This window comes from Physeter macrocephalus, chromosome 19, assembly GCF_002837175.3.
Source record: "Physeter macrocephalus isolate SW-GA chromosome 19, ASM283717v5, whole genome shotgun sequence".
Lineage (NCBI taxonomy): Eukaryota > Metazoa > Chordata > Mammalia > Artiodactyla > Physeteridae > Physeter > Physeter macrocephalus.
This window is the reverse complement of record NC_041232.1, coordinates 76,527,699-76,551,385: the sequence shown is the minus strand read 5'-3', so window position 1 is coordinate 76,551,385 and position 23,687 is coordinate 76,527,699. Positions and strand designations below refer to the sequence as shown.

General features: G+C 34.2%; 1 pseudogene; it reads left to right on the top strand.

The window, feature by feature from the left end:
* The window catches only part of LOC102990683 (serine/threonine-protein phosphatase 2A 56 kDa regulatory subunit gamma isoform-like), a 28,916-nt pseudogene extending 5,451 nt beyond the window's left edge, over window positions 1-23,465 (top strand).
* The last annotated feature ends 222 nt before the right edge of the window (window positions 23,466-23,687 follow it).

Genomic DNA, 23,687 nt, shown 5'->3' with positions numbered 1-23,687 from the left:
GTCTGAAAAGCTTTTGACTTCTCCATTGAATCTGAATGAGATCCTTGCTGGGTAGAGTAATCTTGGTTGTAGGTTTTCCTCTTTCATTACTTTAAGTATATTCTGCCACTCTCTTCTGGCCTACAGAGTTTCTGCTGAAAAATCAGCTGATAACCTTATTGGGATTCCTGTGTATGGTATTTTTCGTTTTTCCCTTGCTGCTTTTAATCTTTTTTTCTTTGAATTTAATTTTTGTTAGTTTGATTAATATGTGTCTTGGTGTGTTTTTTCTAGGGTTTATTCTGTATGGGACTCTGTGCTTCCTGGACTTGGGTGACTATTTCATTTCCCATGTTAGGGAAGTTTTCAACTATAATCTCTTCAAATATTTTCTCAGACCCTTTCGTTTTCTCTTCTTCTTCTGGGACTCCTATAATTCGAATGTTGGTGTGTTTAGTGTTGTCCCAGAGGTCTCTGAGATTGTCTTCAATTCTTTTCATTCTTTTTTCTTTATTCTGCTCCTCGGCAGTTATTTCCACCACTTTGTCTTCCAGCTCACTTATTCGTTCTTCTGCCTCCGTTATTCTGTTATTCATTCCTTCTAGTGTATTTTTCATTTCAGTTATTGTGTTGCTCATCTCTGTTTGTTCTTTAGTTCTTCTAGATCTTTGTTAAACATTTCTTGTATTTTCTCAATCCGTGCCTCCATTTTATTTCCAAAATTCTGGATCATCTTTACTATCATTACTCTGAATTCTTTTTCCTGTAGATTGCCTATTTCCTCTTCATTTATTTGGTCTTGTAGGTTTTTGCCTTGCTCCTTCATCTGGGACATATTTTTTTGTCGTCTCATTTTTTTTTAATTGTTTTTAAGAGTGGCATTGTGTTCCTGTCTTACTGGTAGTTGTTTGGCCTGAAGCTTCCAACACTGGAGTTTGTAGGCTATTGGGTAGAGCTGGGTCTTGGTGCTGAGATGAGGAACTCTGAGACTTCACGCTGATGAATGTTCTCTGGGGTCTGAGGTTCTCTGTTTGTCCGATTGTTTGGACTCAGAGCTCCCACCTCTGGAGCTTCGGCCCGACCCCGGGCTCATGAACCAAGATCCCACAAGCTGCCTGGGGTGGCAAAAAATTTAAAAAAGCAGAACAAAGTAAAAATAAAATTAGACTAGGAAACTAACAGATATATTAGGAAGAATATAAAAATTAAAATATAGATGAATCAACTGGAATGTACATCAGTACCACAATAGTAAAAAAGAGGAGGACGGAAAAGAAGAAAAAAAAAAAAAAACGTGGGGAAAAGGCCTTGGCTGTGGAGGTCGGGGACTAAGCAAGGGTGAGGTTTGAGCAGTGGGCGGGGCCAATTCTTAGGACCCTGCAGGGCTGGAAAAGGCCCTGGGAGCTGTGGGCGGTGGGGCTTAGGCTCAAGGAACAGAAGGGACCCAGGTGTGCCCCCCACCCCTGGTCTCAGAGGGCAGGGGACCTCACCTGGGGGCCCAGCAGGCTTCCTGGGCTCGAGTGGGCAGGGTAAACGCCCTCCTCTTCTCTCCTGCTCCTCCAGTTTGGGAGGGCCCCTCCCACCTGCCTCTCCTGATCTCCCCAGCCTCCCTCCTATGCCCCCAAGGACCTACAGGGCCTGGAGGGGGCTTTGGAGGACAAGGGATCAGTCTGGGAGCCCAGCAGGTTCCCTGGGCCTGAGTGGGCGGGGCAATCGCCCTCCACTCCTCTTGTGCTCCTCCCAGAGGGCCCCTCCAACTTGCCTCTCCTGATCTCCCAGCCTCCCTCCTATGCACCCAGGACCCACGTGGCCTGGATGGGGCTTTGGAGGGGGGGGTACTGGCTTGGGAGCTCAGCAGGCTCCCCAGACTGAGTGGGCCAGGCAATCACCCTCTGCTCCTCTCCCGCTTTTCCTGGAGAGTCCCTCCCGCCTGCCTCTCCTGATCTCCCTGGCCTCAGGGGCACCAATCTTGTCTGGCCTCCACTTCTCCTCCCCGCTCAGTCCCCCTACATCCTACCGGTTCACTTTGGGGTTCCTCCCATCTCCTTGGGTGTCAGAGTTCCCCACCAGCAGCCGCCAGGAACCCTAGTTGTGGGGAGATGCTAACTCCACGTCTTCCTAGGCCACCATCTTTACTCTACCTTTCAAGATTTTACTAAATCAATTCTGAAAGAAAAGTTTCTGTGTTTGTTTGTTTCATTCTCCTTGCATGTACTAAAATGTGGAATTCAGAAGAGAAAGAATGATTATGCAATTCATGAAAACAAGTAGCCCTGCTTCTTTTTACCTGCCAAATGGTAGTCCTTAATTGCCATTCAAGTGCACAAAAGAAAAAAATACACTTAAAACACAGATTATACTTTTATTATCAATGAATATTCATTGATAATAGAGATATTATAAATGAATATCTCTATTATCAGTGAATAGAGATCTTCATTTGATATTTGCTATTATCAAAGCAATAGCTTTTTATAATTTTGATTCTGTATGTACATCCATTGAATATGCATTTGGTTGATCTTGAGTCATTGCTGTTACTCTATCGAGTATCAGTAGACATAATGAAAGATGATTCAAGTAACGCTTGACATTGAAATACTCAGTTATTCTTTATTTATTGAAAAAAAACTTTTGAAGTGTCATTTTCAATCTGCAATTGCATTATTCGTTTCTTAAGTTCCCCATTACCACCCTCATATAACTTTCCATGAGTTTTCAGATACCATGAGAGCCCTCATCTAACTCTCTAGCTCCAGAGTATCTGTTTGCCCAGTCACAGAACATGACCCAGGCCCAGCAAGGATGACCTGTAGAATCTGTGGACCCTGTTTTACATTATAATTGATCTTCTAATGTCACCAAAAGAATTGTTTCAGTAGAAAATCTCTTATCTAAATGTCTACAAAGACTAAACTTTGCCAAAATCTTTGGATATGGATACAATCAACATTAACAGTAGGATTTTAATAGTTTTTGAAGTGAGTTAGAATGCTTCAAATATCTTAGGAAATAAGTTTTCCAAAAACAAGCAGCCAGGACAAGCCCTCTAAGTTGATCTGGCAGATCAATTAATTCAAATTTCAGGGGACACTAAAATGAAAAGGTGCTCAACTTCATTTGTCAGAGGACAGAAAATACTAAGTGTTGACACACATCTGGAGTAACAAGAACTTCCATACAATGCTCACACTCTTTGGAATACTGTAAAGCTATTTTTAAAAAACAACTAAATATATGAATACCATATGACACAATTCCATTCCTAGGTATGTACCCAAGAGAAATGTATATGCTTATAAATGTATAATTCATAATATCTGAAAACTGGATAAATACAGTGCTACAGAAATCGTGGTTTACTCACAAAATGACATACTATTTAACAAAGAGAATGAAAGATTACAACTTCATGAAAAAATTTAGATGAGCATCACACAGCATGGAGTAAAAGTATGTAAAAAATATTTATGCCGCTGGAAGTCAGGAAAATAGCTCTCCTTGAGTCAGTAGTGAATGGAAGGGGACTTCTGGATGTTGGTAATGATTTAATTCTTATTTCTATCTGGTTGCACTGGTGTGTTCATTTTGCAAAAATTTAATTTGTATACTTATAGTATGTGCATTTTTCTGCATACATATATCATTTTTCATTAAAAAATTTAAAATTCTAAAATAAAATGTTTTTAGGGCTGTTACAATAGTAAAGTACCCTAAGACTGCTTATCTAATATTAGGGCTAAAATTAGATTTCAAACCTTGGAATTTTTGTCTCTAGAACTACCATGGAGTGTTAAAACAAACATATCTTGGTAGCCATTCCAAACATTCACCTCTTTGTTGAAAAATTAATAAGTATGACATGGAAAAACCAAAAATATGGAAAACTGTGTTTAAAGACAAGCAGAACTGATGAATGGTAGCCTAGGGCCAGGCATATTGGAGACCTGCGGTACACGTTATCTCTTCTTAATAAGGTGAACCTGGGAGATCTTGCTGGAAGGGAGACAGTCATAAAAGTTGGGCTGACTCTCCAGGTGGATTTGAAATTTAAAATATACTCAAATAAATATTGGAAAGAGAGTGAGTTCACCTATGTCAAGCAACGCTGTGGATTACAAAAAGACAGGTAATGGGGGACAACACAAAAATAAATGATGTTAGAATAGATTGTACTACTAAATTTTGCTTCTCTCATTCAATGATTTAGGAGTCAGAGAGTTTTAGTCATTACTTCCAATTGTACCATAGTTAATAAATCGGGGTTAAGATATTCATATGATTTCAATTTATTTGTCAAACTAGTTCTTTATTCAACCTAAAGCATAGAAAATTCTAAATTGTGCATAATTTTGAGTGGAAAGAAAATTATCTGCCACACTAAATATAAAAAGGAGTGTACTAATTATTGTATTTCCAGTAAACTTTTTTTATTTTTTGATATGGATGTCCTGTTCCAGAATGTTGAAGTACAGATATAAATACTAGATGAGCACAAGTACTTCACCTGAAACCAAGAGTTAAGCTTTCATCAGTCTTTATCAGATGCTGGCATTCTCAACATCTCTTTGTCCAAGGATGGAGTTATTAACCCATAAATGACTACTCCTCCCTCCCTGCAAGAAATGAAGATTTATAATAACGATTGAAAAAAAGGCAGTACATACTAATGTTTAAATTTTCCTTATTTTAGCCCATGAATATACACATAATATAAACATAATTAAAGCAACAAGAAAACAGTCCTGCCTTTCCCAAATAATGAGAAAAGAGGGAACATTTTGACTATAATGTGAAAAGAGGGACTATTATTGGGCTCAATTTTACAAAATTACTTAATAGAAAATTGCTATTAAAACACAGAGAAGTAAAACATCCTTTTGTACCTAGTCAGTAGCAAAGGAGAATAAGTATTTAATAGTTGATTTATAACCTCATTTCACATTTTCCTTTTTACTTGCACCAGTTACTTGAACTATAAGTTCATTTTGTCATAAAGAAATGTGAATATAATCACATCTAATTACATAGCTTTGGGTTATTTGTACAATTAAGTTATCTGTTACAAAGTTAATGAATGTTAATAATGCAATTCTCTTTGGTGACCTGATTGATATACTAACATTTATTGTGTAATGCAGTCATTAATTGAGGCATACTTATTGAATGAATACTGAATATTCTAATATATATATTTTTCTCCTCCAAATCACAGTCATTTATAACAATTTTGTTTTTAACCAGTCTCTCAATTTTTAAAGTTATAAGTAAAAATAGAACAGTTAATGCTAACTCGTTTATCTTATACAAGAGCACTTGGACATCAATGTAAACTAGTTTCCCACGATTTGGGAGAAAATGTGTCCTTTGTCCTAGATAGGGCCAAGCATGGAAAAGGGGATTAGCAAAAATGTGCCTCAAATACTAATGCCCTTGAAATGTGATACAGAGAAAACCGAAAATAATGGAGGAAAACCTTCTTTATGGTACAAGGTAAAAAAACACAATTACATGCAAACAAAATTAACACTAAGCATTCCAACGACTGAGGAAAGTTTGTTGCCTTTATTTCTTGTGCTTAGATGCTGTCAGCAGTCATAAATCAAGTTAAAGTTTAGATCACTGTGTGTTAAATTATATTTATGCCCTTGTAAAGCTGTGCAATATTGTGCCTTGTGTAAGAAATCTTTAAACCACATGTTCTACCAAGTAACTGATGATGCTTACTTCCAAAATTCGATCTGGTTGCATTAGATACTTTAAACAAGGACCTTTAAAAGAGTCCATTTTAAAAAGACTATCTTTAAGATGCTTATTTGTATATGTCACCACGATTTACACCTTCTTGTGATAACTTTGAAACTGTTATCCTATTTCTTCCAATGCCTTTTGATACCTAAGATTTCCATACTTAATTTTAGAACATACTTGGCAAAGTACAACATACTGTGCTAAGGAAAAAAAAAATTCCCTAGCATTGGTAGAACTGGAACTGACATATTAAAGTTGTGACAAGACATGAAGTAAAGTTGAAAGATGTAGTAATTATAACATAAAAGTTTTATTCATCCAAAGTATCCACATAATTGAAGCAAATGTGATTTCTGCTTGTGAGAATTAACTCATTTTTCCACTTCGGTTAGCTGGTATAAAAATAATGACATTTTCTATCCCCAAGTAATTAATATCTAAGCATAAATAATACACTAGTGTTGATTTTTATGGCCTTCTGTTTAGCACTGAAAATGCATGCCACTTAAATGGTTAAAAAGTATATTACTATAGAGTTGTAGCTATCGTTTTTATTTCTTAAAGTTCAAAATGCATCTTAAACTAATTCATTGTGAGTGTTGAGCACATAACAGCCCACACTGACTATTTCTTCTCTTACGCACTTAGCATAAGGAGATTAAGTGAAAACATATATACTCCCCTAGATATTTCTTTCTGGAATTGAATAAGGAATGGTTTTAAAGCAATCCTTACCCCCTCAAACACAGCAGCATTGTTTGTACAAGCTTACACCCAAGAATATTCCAAGAGTTCCAGCATTTCTGGAATTCTCTTACTTTTTCATATTTATATTTATTTTATATGCAATTATAACTCAGCAAAAAAGAATTCTGCCTCTTGCTAGCTTCACTCACAAAATACTAGTGAAGTTTTTACAAATGTCAAAACATATTCTTCACTTTTTATGAAGGTAAATCTAAAAAAAAAGATGACTTTTAATTGGCTATATTCATATCATCAGATTATCACTACATTAAGCAAATAAATGATAAGAATTTATAAAAATGAGACAAAATTCTTTCACTAGATCAATGGCATTACTGCCATTCTGGCAAAATGACTACAAACTATTGTTCAAAATATTCTGTATATATATCAACATAGCTTTGCCTTAAAATGACATGCCTAGTTTTGAGCAGAAATATCTTAGAATGAGAAAAAAGTTTGTGTTGGTTTCAATTTTAATTACTTTTCCAGCTTAGCTTAAGATGTTTATTCTTATTTCTTAGAAAACTATTACTTAGATAGACATTGTCTTTTGGCGTATGGAAAGTATTGTAAAAATTAATACACAGAAACCTCAATTAAACGGTGTTGGGAGACCAGAAAGGGGAACTCTCATGTCCTGTGACAACAGCCAAGCCCAACATGAAGAAAGACTACCCTTCTTTCCTGGCAAGGATTCAGCCAATGAAAAGCAATGGACTCTGTTTACCATAGCCCTCCAACTTCCTTTTCCCCTCTGTAAAATGACCTCCTTCCCTTCCCCTGCAGGGACACACAAGTGGTTCACCCTGGTTGCAGACCCTGAATTGCGACTCTCTGCTAATCCCAAATAAACCCATCTTTGCTGGAGAAATAACTGGCAGTCTATTTGTTTCAGGTCAACAGTGTATATGTTCAACTTGAAACTTTAACTTGACATGAGTGGAAAAGTCTGAGTATAAGAAAATTGCATAAAATGTGTGAAAGGAACTCTTGGATTAAGTGATTTATGCAACTTTAATGTATAAGAAAAAATAAATTATTTTTAACCTATATATATACTTCAGAAAAGAAATTGTTATGATTGTTTTCATTGAGCTTGATACCAGATAGTCTCTTATAATGTAGCCAATAACAATGAGAGGATATCCTAATTATGAACACTTGGCAAGTTATTTTGTGAAAATACGTTAGAATTTAATACATAATCCTGAAGCCTCTTTCTCATCCTGCCTGAGTTCAGTTCCAAAACTTTCCAGTGTTACAGAGGTGAACTCTCCTCATGAAGATAATGCCCTGTGAGCTTAGGCCACAATTTGATAGCAAACTGTTTAAAAGACAAGATGAAATATTGGAGATATAGCAAAGCAAATTTAATCCACAAAGGCAAAGTAATAAATTCAATCCTAGAGGAGATTTTATAGATATGATGAACAGTGAACAATTAAGAAAACCACTTTAAGAAATTGTTTTTGGTCATTGCTCCTTTTTAATACTGAAAACAAGATGAGGTAGAAACTTAAATATGTGTTACCATGATGTGCTATCAATCTCTCCTCAGACTATATTCATTAATTTCCCACTCCCCAACAGTAAAACAAATATAAACATCAAAATAATACTTAAAACTCATACAGTTCAGCTCAGTGTTTTTATATTTCTCTCTGTTTTAATATGATGGTTTCATCATTCACTAATGAAATTTAGCATTGAATGAATTGAAAAAGAATTTGAGAGGTAGATAGAAAAATATATATATGTCTACAATTATAAATGTTTATATTCAACATAAGCATTAAACATAAGAACATGAGAATAGTGGTTCTGAGTCAAACAATAACATATTTATAGAGTGTGAGATAAGTATGAGTTATCCTCTTTTTTACAGATATGGATGTTGTATCCCAGAGTTGTTAAGCAACTTTCTCTACATTACATGGGCTCTAAGTGAAGAAGCATATATTCAGTCTAGATATGGCTCCAAAGCCTATGTTCTTTCCACCAAGTAGTCTGTTAAATTATACGCCAAATCTTGATTTTCAAAAATTAATAGAAATTTGAAATGAAATATATTTTATTTATGCTTTATTTTGACAAGATTTTATTTTAACCATAAATAGTAAACAGTGGACAAAATTATTGGAAAGTATGGAAAATTCATATCTGAGAAATAATATAGAAATTCATTATCTCAAACTATATCTATATGGATAAATTCAAGTAGCTAATCAAAGAAATCAATATTTATGTATACATCTACATCTATGTCTACATCTTTATCTATATTTATATCTATACTTCTATCTATATATCTATCCAGTGAATTTAATAAGTATAACTAATCTTCAAACTGTAGCACTATTCACACAATGCAAATTGGAGTATGCAAAGTGAAAACAGAGTAGGGTATGTATGTATTTGTAATGTATGTATGTCTGTGAAAGAGAGAGCAGAGAGAGAATATGTTAGTATAAGTAAGTGTGTAAACATTTTTCCGAAATCTATCCCTCTCTCATCTCTATTTGAATGTGTTTCTAGTTCTGTAATATACTGATTGTATACTGTATATAATACAGAATGTATACAAGCTGTATATAATACTGTATTATATACTGATTGTATACTGCATTACATTGGATGTTTAAACCAAAGACAAAGTTACTGACTTTGTTCAAACAATTAAGCTGGCTATGGTGCATACAGGAGTATCACAGGCCAAAGCACAGAAATCATTCACCAATCTCATTGAGAAAAGACAATTTCAATGATAATTTACTTAGACATCTGAAGAGATGTGAGAGATGTTTATAATATTTAGCACTGAATTTATTTATTGTTGATTTTTTTACTGAGATTTTTACTTTATTAAAAATAAATACATTTTAGAAAAGAGAGACCAAACTATATATATTAAATATGCTCAAGTATTTCTTCAGAAATTCATTTGGATACATAGTGGGTGGCTCCCCTTTCTTGCTATGGAAAATTTTAGCACTTTGAGATATGAATTTATGTCTGATTTTTTTTTTTCAGGAGTTCCTGAAAATTACCCTGTCTTGATTTGAGACTTTGTTTACTGACAAAAATAATGAAAGGAACAAAATTTGACTCATTACCTTTTTTCTTATGGACAGTGCAAAGTAACTTCACAAACATGTTCACTTTTGTAAAACAAAGTTACTATGTCTTTTAAAATTAATTTTCATAATTAAGGAACTTTAATAAGAATCCAAGGCTACATTTCTCTTTGGATCTAATTAAAACAGTATTTTATACAGTTGTGCCTGAATTTCTTTTCTCAACCAGCTAAACAGAAAAAAAAAATTAAATTGCCCCCAATGTGGCTTTGCAAAGAGCTTCAGCAAATTTAATTAACCTACCTTGAGTCTCCTTAAATTCAGTATGAGGCAACATGGATCAGCAGGAAAAAGGGCAAAACCATGAAGTGATCTCTGAAAGGCTGGGGTCCATTTTAATAGAGGAAGTTGACAAATGAAAATAAAAACCACTGTCTTGCTTTGGAAATGTAAACTAATTCTTTCAAACTGTTAATCACTCAGGTTTCATGGTTCAGAAGTTATGGAAGCCCCTAGAAATGTAGGGTCACTTAAATGATTTGTAAAGGTGAAGGAGTCCTCAAATTACGCACAACGTTTGTACTTAATTATATCAATAGAGCACATCATTTTTCTTGCATTAGCAAGAAAATGACTTCCCCCTTCCTACAAATAACAAATTCCTACCTTTACTTGTATACCCACCTGAAATGGTACCTCCTTTCAAAATATTCTTTGACAGTCACATGCAGCCTTTCTATTTTTCCTCTTCTCTGTTTCCTTTCTATTTTTCCTCTTCCCAAAATACTGATTTCTGCTATGTGAAGTATGGCATTGAAATTATTTGTTTACATGTGTCTTTGATGGAAAGGCATTGATGGAAAAAGTTTTTTTTTCCCACTTGCATGCCCCATTTTAATTATTTTATTTACTTATTTTTTTTCCCAAAGAAGAGAAACTCACTAAAGTTATCCCACTTACAGGGGTCTTATTTTAAGGTATCATTTGGGTCCTCAACAGTAATATGGTTCTATGTCTGTCTGGGATTGTTTTTTGGATTTCTTGGTCAACAATGAGACTCAGATCCTCTGTTTCTACCTCTTGGCATCTGTTTCTGTCTCTGGGAACAGCACATAATAGTGAAGAATAAGTATGAAGTAAGCCAGACAGAGAAAGGCAAATATCATATGATAACACTTATGACACAAATTAACTTATTTACAAAATAGAAATAGACTCACAGACATAGAAAACAAACTTATGGTTACCAAAGTGGGTAGTGGGGAGGGGGGAGATAAATTAGGAGTTTGAGATTAAAATATACACACTACTATACATAAAATAGATAACCACAAAGGACCTACTGTATAGCATGGGAACTCTACTCAGTATCTTGTAATAGCCTATAATGAAAGAGAATATAAAAAAAGAATACATATATATTTATATATGTATAACTGAATCACTTTTCTGTACACCTAAACTAACACAACTATATTTCAATGAAAATTAAAAATAAAGTAAAATAAAATGACAAATATGGGGAAAAAAAAGAATAAGTGTGGGACCATGCAGACCTGTTTTTCTGTTAACTCAGTACTAGCATTTATTAGCTGTGTAACCACAAGCAAGTTACTTAAGTATGCTGAGCCCTGAATTTCTCATCTATAAAATGAAGATTAATAATGCTTGCTCCTCAGGGTGGTTTGGAGGGTTGGATGTATATGGAGTGTGTGTGTGTGTATTGATATATATTTTTCAATAAATTATAGCCACTGACTACACATCTTTCTCCCTAGTGATTCCCAATTGTGAGTATTCAGGAATTTCCTGTAAGTCAACAGATTTTATAGAAAATAATATATTACTGTATGCAGAAAAGGTGGGATATTTTAACTTCAAAAATGAACACAAATATTTTCTATAGTCGGGGATAGAGTACTCTTTATGTTTGACCAAGAATTTAGATAGTCTCTTTTTCCTTTCTTTAGGCAACCAATTGTTCTTTTCCCTCCCAACAACCCTCCTTACTCTACATGTCTTTACTCTCAGATGGAGATATACAGATATGATGCAAAAAGATTCTAAATGCAAATGATCAAATCAACACTCTTATACAAGAAGGCAAGAGTTAACCACAATCTATTTCAAAAACACAATATTAATTTGTTATGCTATTTGAATATATTTGTCCTTCATATTCAGCCATTCTGAATTACTTTGCCCATTGTAAATATACAATTTAGGAAAAAGATTCCCTCTAAGTTTTAAATAATATTTGGATTAAATATTGTTTGTTTATAATTTTAGTCATGATAGTAGATTCTAGAGTAGAATGGCCACTGTTATTTATTTCTAGGATGGTATCGATACGCCCACTGCAGCGGCCTGCTCCGACTCAGTTTGTGGGTCTCTGCGCAGTTATGTTATGCTGAGGATCTTGCTGCGCCTTTTGAGAGCAAGCATACCTTATCATTGGGATCGCTTTCCTATCCATTTTACAGGATAATACAGCCTTAATATTTCCCATGAGAAAGGAAGCTTAGCTCTTCTTTCCAAAGTTATACAGATTTCTAGTACATGTATTTATCTTTATATACCACAGTTTACAGCCACATTTCATCCCAAGATTAAAAGAGGAGTATTGAATTCACATCTATAAAAGCCATCTTATGTCACATTAAGAATGTACATGGAAATCATCTCTTGTTCTTTTTTTCCCCCCTAAATCCTTAAGGTGTTCCACATAAAAAGAGTAAACCAGAAAACTAAACACAAGAAAGCAACTTCATGCATGTTGAGGTTCTTCATAAGAATCACAGAAAGTGCTTGTTAGAAAAGCACCTCACTGTCCTCACCCATAAAGAATAAGAATTGGTAGGATGCGGCCATGTCGCTGAAAAAACACTTCCGCTGATTGTAAGGACTGTTAAAATTTTAAAGCCACTGTTCTTTCCAATAGCACTGATGAATAAACACATTTGAATGTGGTTCAAGGTACATTATTTTTGTAGTCACTCCAAGTTACAGCATGTCTCCAGAGCATGGGCATACATGTATGTGATTTTATGTGTATGTTTTGAGGAAGGGAGTAAGTGGTGCTTATCCAACATGGAGTCATAGTATGATTAGAATGTTCATTAAGGTAAGAAAATATCAGTATAGGGGAAAAAAATTCTAATGTATAGGGAAATGTATAGGGAAAAATAATCTTAGCCCTCCTGAACACCAACTCTGCTTGATTTAGTAGTATGGTCTGGATTCAGATTTATAATTGCATTGATAAGGCACAATAGGCTGTACTCAGCACCAAAGACAGCTATTGAAAAGACAGGATGGAAGACAGAAAACATCATGGCACATCCTGAAATGTCACAACAGGAGTCTTCTGAAACCTGAGCCCATTTTCTGATGCTCAAGTCAATCGGAATTTGGGATGTGCCTGGACATGAGAAATGGGGTTGAGTGTGTGTTTACAATTTCAACACAGGGCTCTGGAATCCCTTTAGTGTTTAAACCTGTTTAGTCATGTAGCCCCACAGGTGTCCACGATGGGCCCTTAACACAGTCTGCAAAATACAGACAACTCTCCACCCTTTAGGTATCTGGGTCTCATCAGTGCTGGTTCTCAGGACTTAATACACAAGCATGACCACCAGGTACAATGTCAGGTGTGTATTCCTTAACTGGAGTTTCACTAATCTTGAATCTGGTATATAGGTGTGCTCCTAATAATCTCTTGGATTCACATTACAAGGTGAATGAACCAAGACTGAAAGCTTATGGTATCCCTGAGTCTAGAGAAAACCTTTAGAACCACCTGTTACCCCTTCCATTCTATCCCAAAGCCAAATGTTTATCTACGTCTTCCCTACTGATAACATAAATACAATATAAAGATAACAAGTATTCAAAAAGGAAGGTTGAAAATAGTTGCATTTTCTAAAATGGAGAAGGCAGTAAGTCCCATTTATGTTTTTTAACAAAGAACCTAGACTCTTATGTAATGCCATACATGAATGAACCAACCTTGTTGATAGTGAATTAAACCTACACTTTGTGAAATAAACAGCATCCTTAATAGCCAAGCATTGGTTAATATAATTTTAGAAGTGGTTAAGTTGTGATTCAGCTATCAAAATAAACAGATTTGTGTCATGTGTAACTTTATTTTATTCAACCTGTAAACAAATAAGCAAACAAAAAATAAAAACATATTTATAGAAGAAGTTTATTCAGGAATAGTTAACAGTATTTCCTAAATCACAGCAAATGTACTTAGCTTTTATATTTTTTTGCAAATAATAATTTTCCAGGTTTTCAATATTAAGTGTACCACTTCAGAAGTATAGTGATTTTTAAAAGTAACCTTATCAGATAATAACTTGAATAGTTCATTCATATGGGTGAAGAAAAAAGAACATTCTCTCCAGCTGAACAGTTAATATGTATCTAAATATCCAAGATTCTTAGGGAAGCTGTAGGATTTATTTGGCAATGATTATGTTTTAGCTTTCTAACTTAGTGAAATTCAATCATTTAAATACAACATTTATTTGTTTTCAATCTGATTATTATTATACTATTAGATTTATTTCAAGTCCAGAAATGTAATATCAATTTGATCTTCTTTTTATAGGGAGGAAAGAGATTTGTCCCTGCCAATTCCAGTAGCTCAAATTAATTTCTCGCAGCTGGGAGGGGGAAAGATCTAATGAGAATTTTATTAATTCAGGGTCCAGCCAGATCCAAACTACTTGGGAATGAAGGGTGGCAGAGTAGATTTAGATGAGAACTTCAGTCCAAAAGTCAGAATTTGAACTCTGACTTAACGACTAATGACTGGTTTTATGCAATTCATTTAACCTCTGAGACCCTCAATTTTCAAGAACCACTATTACTAGATGATCTAATAATCCCAACTCGAAAAATGTCATGTTATACTCAAACAGTGGCATACTTCATGCAGTTCTGAATTGTATGATTTGTGTGTGCTATATGATGCTTTACAAACAGGCAAATGATCCTGTTTTTTCTATATGTGAGCTTTGAGTGTTCCAGCCAACATTTAATGCCAATCTTATTTGGATATAATAACACTTTAAAAGGGGGAGATCAGTTTGAAGAATTACAATTTCTTGAATAGAATGATTACTCACAAGCAAAAACTGGAAGTATAAAAATCATCGTTTCATCAGAAAATTTTAGTTTTTATTTTATTAATTCATTACCTATACTCTCTTATGGGAAAAACAAATAGCCACTTTAAAATCATTAACCTTTAAGTTTGTTAGCATCAATCTATATATTTTTCCTTCACTCTCTCAAAGATTTTGCATGAGAGCACTCCCTTATATATATCACTTGCTCAAAAATCCCTGTCTTGGATTTGCTACTAATAAGGCCAGTATAAAGCATTTTTTGTGTTTTCCTTTAGTATTTGCTTTACAATTTTGAAAGTTTTCCAGCATGCCAAAAATTGGAAAGAATTATACAATAATCTAAGTACCTACCACTAGATTCAACAATTAAACGCATGTTTCCATATTTGCTCTCTCATTCCATCCATCCATCCAGCCAGCCAGCCAGCCAGGCATTAATTTATCAATCATCTTGCTAAATCATTTGAAAGTAAGTAGTGTGATACCTCCAGCTTTGTTCTTTCTTAAGACTGTTTTGGCTATTCAGGTTTTTTTGTGTTTCTATACAAATTTTTTATTAATTTTTATTGGAGTATAGTTGCTTTACAATGTTGTGTTAGTTTATACAACTTTTAAAATTGTATAACTTTTAAAATTATTTGTTCTAGTTCTGTGAAAAATGTCACTGGTATTTTGAAAGGGATTGCATTGAATCTGTAGATTGCCTTGGGTAGTACAGTCATTTTAACAATATCAATTCTTTCAAACCATGAACAAGGTATATCTTTCTATCAGTTTATGTCATCTTCAATTTCTTTCATTAGCATCTTATGGTTTTCAGAGTACAGGTATTTTACCTCCTTAGGTAGGTTTATTCCTAGGCATTTTATTCTTTTTGGTGTGATTATAAATGAGATTGCTTCTTTAATTTCTCTTTCTGAGAGTTTGTTTTTAGTGTATTGAAATTCAACAGATTTCTGTATACTAATTTTGTATCCTGAAACCACTGAATTCATTGATGATCTGTAGTATTTTCCTGATGCTGTCTTAGGATTTTCTATGTATAGCATGTCATCTGCAAACAGTGACAGTTTTACTTTTTCCTTTCTAATTTGGATTCCTTTTTATTTCTTTTTCTTCTCTGGTTGCTGTGGCTAGGACTTCCAATACTATACTGAATAAGATGGGCAAGAGTGGGCATCCTTGTCTTGTTCCTGATCTTAGAGGAGATACTTTCAGGTTTTCACCATTGAGTATGACGTTACCTGTGGGTTTGTTATAAGTGGTCTTTATTATGTTGAGGTATATTCCCTCTATACCCACATTCTGGAGAGTTTCTATCATAAATGGATGTTGAATTTTGTTAAAAGCTTTTTCTGCATCTACTGAGATGATCATACATTTTTTATTCTTCAATTTGTTAATGTGATGTACCACACTGATTGATTTGCAGGTATTGAACCATGCTTGTATCCCTGGGTTAAATCCACTTGATCATGTTGATTCTTTCGATGTACTGTTAGACTTGATTTGCTAATATTTTGTTGAGGATTTTTGCATCTATGTTCACCAGTGATATTGGCCTGTAATCTTTCTTTCTGTGATATTTTTGTCTGGTTTTGGTATCAGGGTGATGCTGGCCTCATAGAAGGAGTTCTGAAGTGTTCCTTCCTCTTCAAATTTTTGGAATAGTTTGAGAAGGATAATAGTTTAGGACATGTTATAGAAGCTTAATTTTTGGAGTTTCCTATGCCAGAATAAGAAATAATGAAAGAAGGTATGGCTTCAAACCAAGCTCTGGCACATACTCAACTTTCATCTATTTATGTCAAAAAGGTACATCTTCACACCTCTGTCATAATGAGCTGTGGCAGTCATGGGAACATTTTCAGCTCTTGTTTTCATTTTATTCAAAATATACACATGGGCTATTGACATTTGGTGGCTGTGTCAAATGCTTAAGAACGGGGTAAAGAGGAAGCATCAAAGAGTTTCGAGTCTAAGTGTGGGGAGAAGAGAGGGAAATCAACAAAATATGCTTATGCAGATGCTGTGGGAAGTTCATCATCTGGATTTGAGTTTTCATACATGGGTGTAGATACAAGTACTGACATCTATGAAATAATAGGAATTAATCAAATTAAAAATAAAATTATGGAATTCTGTGTTTACTAATTGTTGGATATAGAAATTATTCCAGCATTTTCATCTCACTTTCCTGTGAGACTCTTGCTTATCCCCTACTCCTTCCTGAATAGGGAAAATATCAATTTTCTATACTCTTTCTCCAAACTTTCTGAGTTGAAATTCATACCTTTGGTTATATGATAATTTAGAAAGTTGAAAATATCAATATTGGAAATTCAAAATTAATTAGTAATTAATAACTTCAATCATTAACTGAGAGCAAGTTTTGGTTTGAGTGTCACCCAACAAATCTGTGGACATGCTTGACACTGCTGTACAATCATTTGGGGATTAAAAAAAGAGAAGACATGGGCTAAACCCAGAGAGAATACATTTCTAAAACATAGATAAGTAATCTAGCCTTCAGAAAACAACATATTCCTATTAGAGTCCAATAGAAGTCAACAATTTCAACAGATTAGTTCCTTTTACTGCTGTAGGAAATGCAAGGGACAAAATGTTTATCACCTTTTTTTTCTCTAGGAATTCAGCATCCAACCTCCTAGATACTAACCTATTTTCAGGTTTCCCTTGCAGCATATGATTTATTCACAATTTGTACTATCAACCAGAATAGTTATATCATTTTTCAGAATTTTTTCTGATATTGCTCATCTTTCCTTTAAAGGCTGATTCCTTTACAGTATCTGAAACTTTTTTTTTTTTTTTTGGTTGACATGGTGGTGTTGAACTGCTGCAATCTCAGCAGTGTCTCAGTAAATGATACCCTTCAGCTCAAAAATACGTCATTTCTCTCCTAATCCTTTACTTGGAATTGCATGTTTTTACTCCCCAAGCCTCTTAGGCAAGAGAAGGAAAAAATGCTGTTTTCAACAATGCATTTCAAACATAAGGGTTAGAGGGAGAGGAAGAGCTGCACATTTAGAACAAGATGTCATCATATAACACAATAAGTGTAAACTTTTATATCTCGTCCTCCCTCCCCCCAAATCATAATACAGGTAGGTAAGATAGAAAAGCACACCAAACGAAACAGCACTAACATATCTCAGCTACAAAAGTAAAACACTACCTTTGATGTGAATATTTGTGTGCAGTGATTTCATTCATAGACACATGGAATTACTGCTGTAAGGATGTCCTCACATATATATGCTGACTGTTACCTTGCATTTGTGTGACATGATCTGGCAGCATGACTGTATCTATAATTTCTCTTATATCTAAATAATATTTTTGATATTTGTACATAGTTCTGGTGATGTTATTAATTTCTGTTATAGTCTATCATCAGTTGAAACTAACAAAAAATACAAATATTTCTTAGACACTACCAACTGAAATTATGAATTTATGAGATCTCAAGCTGAAATTACTGATAATAAAGCAACATATCTTGGTTGGAACCTATACAAATGTAAAATACTTTAAGTTGTGAAGATTTTAAGACTAGTCTTCTCTATGCAAAGATGAAATCCTAACTAAATTTACATTTACTGGTCTATTTAAAATTTAAAATCAACTGCAGAAAATAACCTCTTTATTAAAAGAAGGAAAGGAAATTAATATATTGAACATGTTTTATGGATAATCAATATACAGTATATCACAAAACCCTTTCCAGCAGATCAAAAGGCAAGTATAGAGATGTTTTTATAAAGACAGGTTGGAGTTGATGTGTGTTCCAATGCATTGTCTCTAATTTTTAATGGAATGATTTAGAATTCTAATTCTAAAGGAAGGATAGCTCCACTTAAAACTGACAACAATCATGTTTTCAAACAAATATTGCATATTTGCCTTGCATCAGTGTAGGACTAAGCATCTTACATCTATTATTTCATTGCATGCTCTCATAAGCATCTGAAAATATATGAGAATCAGAATAATCTTTTACATTACTTACTTGAATCTAGCAAAACAATTTCCCTTTTTATTCAATTACTTTTCTCAAAAGGCTTGAGACAAAAGTCAGAAGTGATGATTTATGCTAATTTCATCATTGAGTACAGCTGAGACTGAGAAATACTTTAATGAATAAAATGTCAAAAGTGTATTATTTGGCCTGACATGTTTGAATTTAGAATCTATGTGCACTAAATTATTTAGATTGGCCTGACATATTTGAATTTAGAGTCTATGTGCACTAAATTATTTAGATAATTTCAAGATTCTATTTCATATTTTGCCTAGCAATAAAAAATATTTGATAATAATGTTGACTATCATGTGATCAACACAGTGGGAGGTCTTATGTGGTGAGTATTGAGGCATGTAATTAAAACAAAATATGTCAGACTTACTTCCAAATCCTTGCAATAATTTAACATTCCAACTTTGTATTTCTACATTTCATGATAATGGACTGAGTATATTTTCCTTCAAATGTTTCCTTTTACATAAATATTTTGTGGAAGAGCATAATTTCTCCCATTTTTTCTAAGTCTTCTTGTATTTGGAGAAAATTCTATTTATATAAAATTTATTTCAGTAGTTATTAAATGGAATACCTGCTATATGAGAAATACATGTTTCAGGACTGAGAAGATAATTAAGACAAGCCAGCTATCCATAAGGATTATAAAACAGTGATCCAACTCTGTTTAGAGGAAAATAAAGAATTCTGCCCATATTGTGAGGATTGGTGTTTCTAGGAGTATGCATTTCACAGATGTCCTTGTTAGCTCTGCATTTGTCTTTCATGTGTGCATAACTGTACTGCACAGTCTTACAATCATGCATTTTAAAAATATAGCCCTTTATAAAGTTTTCAATCTAGTAAGTCAGACCATTAACAGAAGTCCCAGCACTGCTTAAAGAGGCAGTCATAAATCTAAAATTTAAAGTCTTTATTTTATTACCCCAATGGAATAAAACTAGAAAGGGAAAATAAAATCATTTCCTCAAGTTCCACAGAGGTGTGATGCACAGCATTTCGGAAGTTCTGTGAGGTCTTCCAAAGCCAAGTGTAATTAAATGTAGAAAGCTGGAGATTGCTCTATGAAAAAAAAAAAATGGGACAACTTGCATGTTCTTATTAAAATCATAAAGTTTACCTCTAACCTGTATCTTTCAGGTGGCAAAATTATTATGACTTTCATGCACTATGTTCTTCTTCCTGATAACTTTTCAAATTTTGAGATGCTAGGACAAATTATCTTCACTAACTAAGCAGATATTCTGGGATGATTTTGTAAAGGTCCAGCAGTAAAGGCTCATATGAGCCACACCTACATGAAACTTTTTTTTCAAGTCTAGTTGTGCCCAGTGGGCTGGCATATTATATCATTTAGACCACAACTAGAGGATTAAAACAAGTGTGTTGAGCAATAGAAAGTAGTATAAACACCCACGAACTCAAAAGCACTTTCTCACAAAAACATTTTACCTAATACAGAAAAAGAAATAAAAGAAAACACATTAGCTTTCAGCCACTGTGGTGCCTTGTGAAAACACAGCTGGCTCAATGTTAATTTAAACCTAATTTTATTGTCAATGTTACAAATGTACAAAAATTATGACTGAATTTGTATTAAATGAATAGAAACCAGGGCCACAAATACAAGTGGGAAATTTACAGAATACAGTTGTTGCCAAAATATCCATAAAGGGTAGAAGGCTTATATTTCGAGCAAAGAAAAGAAGGGTAACATATAAAAAAATCAAGTCAAAATGGATTAACGATATAAGCCTAAGACCTGAAACTGTAAAACTCCTAGAAGAAAAAACAGAGGCAAGATCTCCTTGACATTGTTCTTGGCAGTAATTGTTTTGAATGACAATAAAAGCACATGCAACAGAAGCAGAAATATATCAGAAGCAGGACTATATCAAACCTAGAAGTTTTTGCACAGGAAACAATCAACAAAATGAAAAGGAAACCAAAGGAACGAGAGAAAATATTTACAAACTGTGTGTACAATAAGAGGTTAATATCCAAAATATAAAAGGAACTCATAACACTCAATGGCAAAAGAACAAATAACCCAATTACAAAATGAGCAAAGGACCTGAATAGACAATTTTCTAAAGAGGGCATACAGGTGGCCAACAGGTATATAAAAAGATGCTCATTATCACTAATCATCAGGGAAATGCAAATTATAACCACAATGAGATATCACCTCACATCTCTTGGGATGGATATTATCAAAATGTCAAAGATAGCAAATGCTGAGGATGAGGAGAAAAGGGAAGCCTTATATACTGCTGGTGGGATTATAAACTGGTACAGCCATTATGGCAAACTGTATGGAAGTTCCTCAAAAAATTAAAACTATAACTACCATATGATTCAGCAATACTACTTCTCAGTGTATATTCAAAGGAAAAATAAAATCACTGACTCAAAGAAATATGTGCATTCACATATTCATTGCAACATTATTCACAGTACCCAAGATGTGGAAATAACCTAAGTGTCCCTTGACAGATGAATGAATAAAGAAAATGGGTGGTATGTGTATACACACACACACACACACACACACACACACACACACACACACACACGTATATACCTATAATGGAATATTATTCAGTCTTAAAAAGAAGGAAATCCTGCCATTTGCAATAACATGAATGGAGATTGAGGACATTATGCTAAGTAAAATAAGCCAGACACAGAAAGACAAATACTGCATGATCTTACTTACATGTGGAATATAAAAAAGTCAAACTCATAGCAACAGAGAGTAAATGGTGGTTATCAGAGACAGTGGGCAGGGAGGAATAGGTGGAATAGAAGGGATATTTTAGGCAAACTATTCTGTATAATACTATAATGGTAGAAACATGACAATATATACAGCAAAACCCATAGAACTGTAGAACACAAAGAGTAAACCACAGACTTTAGTTAATAATAATGTTTTAATATTGGTTCATCAATATTGAACATAAGATTTTGCACAGCAAGAAAAAAAAATAAAATGAAAAGACAACATATGAACTGGGAGAAAATATTTGCAAATGATGAAACTGACAAAGGCTTAATTTTCAAATTATATAAAAGCTCATACCACTCAATAACAAAAAGAAACAAACAACCCAATTGAAAAATGTGCAGAATACCTAAATACATATTCCTCCAAAGAAGACAAACAGATGGCCAATAGGCACATGACAAGATGCTCATCATCACTAATTATTAGAGAAACACAAACTCAAACTACAATGAGGTACCATCTCATACCAGTCAGAATGGCCACCATTAAAAAGTCTACAAGTAATAAATGTTGGAGAAGGTGTGTAGAAAAGGGAACCCTCTTACACTGTTGATGAGACTGTAAATTGGTGCAGCCACTATGGAGAACAGTATGGAGGCTCCTTGTAAAACTAAAAATAGTTACCATATAATCCAGCAATCCCAATCCTGGGCATAGACCCAGACAAAACTATAATTCAAAAAGTTACATGCACCCCTATGTTCATAGCAGCACTATTTACAATAGCCAAGACATGGAACAACCTAAATGTCCATCAACAGATGAATGGATAAAGAAGATGTGGTACATATATACAATGGAATATTACTCAGCCATGAAAAAGAATGAAATAATGCCATTTGCATCAACATGGGTAGACCTAGAGATTATCATACTAAGCAAAGTAAGTCAGAAAGAGAAAGACAAATACCACATAATATCACTTATACATGGAATCTAAAATACAACACAAATGACATATCTATTAAACAGAAACAACTCGCAGACATAGAGGACGACTTGTGGTTGCCAAGGGGCATGGAGGGTGGGGTAAGGAAGGATTGGGAATTTGAGATTAGCAGATACAAACTAGTATAAATAGGATGGACAAACAACAAGGTCCTACTGTATAGCACAGGAAGCTATATTCATTATCCTGTGATAAACCATGATGGAAAAGAATATGAAAAAGAATATATGTGTGTGTGTGTGTATAACAATCTCTTTGCTGTACAGCAGAAATTAACACAACATTGTAAATCAACTATACTTCAATAAAATATTTAAAAAAGGATTTGCCTTACCACTGAAAGAAGAGCACAAGATTTTCTTACTGAAGGTGTTATTACCTTTGGAAAAAGTGAAGTTTCTGATCATTTACCATCCTCAGCTGGCAAACTGTGTAGTTCAGTTTTTAGAAAAGGACAGCACCCTCACTGAACCAGTGGTGATGGCACTTCTCAAGCACTGGCCAAAGACTCACAGTCTAAAAGAAGTAATGTTCTTAAATGAATTAGAAGAGATTCTAGATGTCATTGAACTGTCAAGAGTTTGTGAAGATCATGGAGCGTTTAGCCAAGTGTGTCTCCAGCCCCCACTTCCAGGTGGCAGAGCAAGTGTTATATTACTGGAATAACGAGTACATCATGAGTCTAATCAGTGACAATGCAGCAAAGATTCTGCCCATCATGCTTCCATCCTTGTACCACAACTGAAAGACCCACTGGAACAAGACAAGACATGTCTTGATATATCAATACAACATGCTGAAACTCTTCATGGAGATGAACCAAAAACTATTTGATGACTGCACCCAGCAGTTTAAAGCAGAGAAACTGACAGAGAAGCTAAAAATGAAAGAATGAGAAGAAGCGTGGGTCAAAATAGAAAATCTAGCGAAAGCAAACCCCCAGGTGCTAAAAAAGAGAGAAACATGAAAACGTCTACAGTGTAACTTGAATGTTTTTATGAGATAGGAATGTGGCTCCATCATGGGAGGGCATGGAAATCAATAACACTAACATTGTATATGAAACTATCTGCAATAAAAATACTTTTCAACTTTAAAAAATATTGATTGAACAAACATATCACTCTAATGTAAGATAATAATAATAGGGGAAAATGTATGGGAGGGAGGAGGGGGCATGTGAGAATTC